Consider the following 4,431-nt stretch of genomic DNA (forward strand, 5'->3'; position numbering starts at 1 on the left):
TTAATATTGAAGATGGAAGGAAAAAGCAACATTTTTGGCATATTATGCTTTATTATTTCAAGAAAAGTAAAAATGTAACTGAAACACAAAAAAGATTTGTGCAGTATATGGAGAAGGTGTTGTGACTGATCGAATGTGTCAAAAGTGGTTTGTGGGCTTCCCTGATGGTGCAGTGGTTGAGAGTCCGCCTGCTGATGCAGGGGACACGGGTCCGTGCCCCGGTCCGGCAAGATCCCACATGCCGCGGAGTGGCTGGGCCCGTGAGCCATGGCCGCTGAGCCTGCGCGTCCGGAGCCTGTGCTCCGCAACGGGAGAGGCCACAACAGTGAGAGACCCGCGTACCGCAAAAAAAAAAAGTGGTTTGTGCAGTTTTGTGCTGGAGATTTCTCGCTGGATCATGCTCCATGGTCAGGTAGACCTGTTGAAGTTGATAGCGATCAAATGAAGACATTAATTGAGAACAATCAACGTTATTCCACGTGAGAGATAGCCGACATACTCAAAATATCCAAATCAAGCTTTGAAAATCATTTGCAGCAGCTTGGTTATGTTAATGGCTTTGATGTTTGGTTTCCACATAAGTTAAGCAGGAAAAAAAACCTTCTTGACCATATTTCCACATGTGATCCTCTACTGAAATGTAACAAAAACGTTCCGGTTTTAAAACAATGGATGCTGTACCATAATGTGGAATGGAAGAGATCATGGGGCAAGTGAAATGAACCACCACCAACGACACCAAAGGCTGGTCTTCATCCAAAGAAGGTGATGTGTATATGGTGGGATTGGAAGGGAGTCCTCTGTTATGAGCTCCTTCCAGAAAACCAAACAATTAATTCCGACAAGTATGGCTCCCAGTTAGACCAACTGAAAGCAGCACTTACAAATACCCAGGGCAATAACAAATTAAGATAGTTAATGTAAAGATTATGTTTAAAAATAGGATTATTTTAGCTGCAAGCATAGAAAACCTAACTGAAAGTGGCTTAAATAAAAGATCAGTTACCATTTCACATAAAACGTGTCTAAAGGTGGAGGCTGCAGGGAGCCTACAGGGAAGGTTAATTCAGTCCCTCAACAGTGACATCCGTGACTCAGGCTCTTTCCGTCTTAATGCTCAGTTCTCTTCCATGTGTTGTCTGTCGTCCTCACGCTCATTCCCTCGTTGTAGCAAGGTGGCTGCTGCTACTCCAGACATCAAGTTAGTAACCATGTTCAAAGGCAGAAAGGGTAATGTTTCTCTTTTTATCGGGGAGGAAAACTTCACAGAACTTCACCAGCAGACCTCCCCTCAGGTCCACGGGCCAAGACTTCCTGGGTCCCATGCCAATGCCCTAGCTGCAAGAAAGCTGGGAAACTACCTTTCTGACATTTAAGCCTCTGAAATGAGAATCAGCTCTGCCAGCAAGAAATAGGGGAAGTTGGAAGGGCCGTTGGGTAGGCAGCCAATAGTGTCTACTATACTATGTGTCTTCTGGTCAGAGTTTTGCTTTTTCTTTACTTAAAAAAAACTTTTTATAAAGCTTCAAGTAAGCTTTAAGTACACCTGTCAGATGTATTCAAATGCTTTTGAATATGGTGCATTTACGAGCCCTTGTTTCTATTTAACTTTGCACGTATGAGGTGGATGTTTGTTAGTGGTCTCCTGTGTTTTCATTGGGCTGAACATACATAGCCACGTTCCAGCACCTCTGTGCTGATAACATCCTAAATTTACACCTGGGGCCCTATCCTTTCATGATAAAAATTAGCATTTGTATAACGCTTTATAATTGGAGAAACTGCCTATTCATATATTATATCTTTCAAACCTTACTATCCATATAAAGGCTGTGTCCATTTTTTTTAAATGAGCCAGGACAATAGGGAAGCTGTAGACCTGGCACTCCAGATCTGGGCTAGGTGAAAGCCAGAGACTGGACACTTAAGTTTCAGCCTCTGGAAACATTGTCAACAAACAGCTGGGCTCCAGCCACTGGCCTAGAGCTCAGAACAGAGCTCCGGTCTCATGCGAGGAAGGCCAACGACAAGATGAGACTTTAGTCTGAAGGGAAACATCTCTAATAGGAGGTCAGCAGATGAGGATCTGGGAATCAGGACCAAGGTAGAAATCTACAAATAAGACTTAGGAGTATACAGAAAAATCTAGCAAGTTCTCAGTACATTTTGATGAAGGAATGAATAAATGAGATAGCAGACTTGTAGCAGAGGTGATTTAATACTGCTTAAATAGTCACGTCCATTATTAGTATTTACTTTAAATTACATATGTATGCGTATGTGTGTAAATATATAGGTATATATTGGGTTGGCCAAAAGGTTCATTCTGTTTTTTCCGTAAGGTGGCTCTAGTAGCGCTTAGTTGTCTTTAACTTCATTCGAAACAATTTTGTTAGATTGTACTGTGACAGCTGTCACATCAGCATGCATTAAAAAAAAACACATCAAAATTGGTGAATTTTTGTGTAGCCATTTTAATATTGAAGATGGAAGGAAAAAGCAACATTTTTGGCATATTATGCTTTATTATTTCAAGAAAAGTAAAAATGTAACTGAAACACAAAAAAGATTTGTGCAGTATATGGAGAAGGTGTTGTGACTGATCGAATGTGTCAAAAGTGGTTTGTGGGCTTCCCTGATGGTGCAGTGGTTGAGAGTCCGCCTGCTGATGCAGGGGACACGGGTCCGTGCCCCGGTCCGGCAAGATCCCACATGCCGCGGAGTGGCTGGGCCCGTGAGCCATGGCCGCTGAGCCTGCGCGTCCGGAGCCTGTGCTCCGCAACGGGAGAGGCCACAACAGTGAGAGGCCCGCGTACCGCAAAAAAAAAAGTGGTTTGTGCAGTTTTGTGCTGGAGATTTCTCGCTGGATGATGCTCCATGGTCAGGTAGACCTGTTGAAGTTGATAGCGATCAAATGAAGACATTAATTGAGAACAATCAACGTTATTCCACGTGAGAGATAGCCGACATACTCAAAATATCCAAATCAAGCTTTGAAAATCATTTGCAGCAGCTTGGTTATGTTAATGGCTTTGATGTTTGGTTTCCACATAAGTTAAGCAGGAAAAAAAACCTTCTTGACCATATTTCCACATGTGATCCTCTACTGAAATGTAACAAAAACGTTCCGGTTTTAAAACAATGGATGCTGTACCATAATGTGGAATGGAAGAGATCGTGGGGCAAGTGAAATGAACCACCACCAACGACACCAAAGGCTGGTCTTCATCCAAAGAAGGTGATGTGTATATGGTGGGATTGGAAGGGAGTCCTCTGTTATGAGCTCCTTCCAGAAAACCAAACAATTAATTCCGACAAGTATGGCTCCCAGTTAGACCAACTGAAAGCAGCACTCGACGAAAAGTGTCTGGAATTAGTCAGCAGAAAACTCATAATCTTCCTTCAGGATAACGCAAGACCGCATGTTTCTTTGATGGCCAGGCAAAAACTTTTACAGCTTGGCTGGGAAGTTCTGATTCATCCGCTGTATTCACCAGACATTGCACCTTCGGATTTCCATTTATTTCGGTCTTTACAGAATTCTCTTAATGGAAAAAATTTCAATTCCCTGGAAGACTGTAAAAGACGCCTGGAACAGTTCTTTGCTCAAAAAGATAAAAAGTTTTGGGAAGATGGAATTATGAAGTTGCCTGAAAAATGGCAGAAGGTAGTGGAACAGAAGGGTGAATACGTTGTTCACCTAAGTTCTTAGTGAAAATGAAAAATGTGTCTTTTATTTTTACTTAAAAACCGAAAGGAAATTTTTGGCCAACCCAATACACATACATATACATGTGTGTGTGTCTATGTGTGTGTGCCTGTGTGTGTGTGTGTGTGTGTGTGTAGTATAGGTGTGAGGGGTGTATCTATATTCCATAGCTTCATCCACTTCCTTCCTTCCATTTTTTTATTAAAACTACCCAATCATAACCTCCTTGAGGACAGTATTCATGTCTTTACTCCTTTGTATCCTATAAAGCACTTACCATACACATTGTACATATACATACTCAGTTATTATTTATTGTTGAGGAAAAATCTTATCAGCCAGTAAAAGAGCAATGTGGAGATATGGGAAAAAAACACGTTTGAATTCTGGCTCCGGTGTTTAATAACTGTGTGTCCTTGAGTGGGTCACTTCTCTGAGCCCTGCTGTGTATGAAATGGTGATGTGGTTGGAAACAGCCTATGGGTGTGTAGACTCTTTGCCCCAGTTACTCCGGTTCTAAGAATGTATCCTACAGGTTGTCATCTCAGAAAAAGAGGTAGGGGCTTCCCTGGTGGCGCAGTGGTTGAGAGTCTGCCTGCCGATACAGGGGACACGGGTTCGTGCCCCGGTCTGGGAAGATCCCACATGCCGCGGAGCGGCTGAGCCTGCGCGTCCGGAGCCTGTGCTCCGCAACAGTGAGAGGCCCGCGTACCGCAAAAAAA

The sequence above is a fragment of the Neophocaena asiaeorientalis genome, unplaced genomic scaffold (genome assembly GCF_003031525.2).
Source record: "Neophocaena asiaeorientalis asiaeorientalis breed wild unplaced genomic scaffold, Neophocaena_asiaeorientalis_V1.1 scaffold264, whole genome shotgun sequence".
Classification (NCBI taxonomy): domain Eukaryota; kingdom Metazoa; phylum Chordata; class Mammalia; order Artiodactyla; family Phocoenidae; genus Neophocaena; species Neophocaena asiaeorientalis.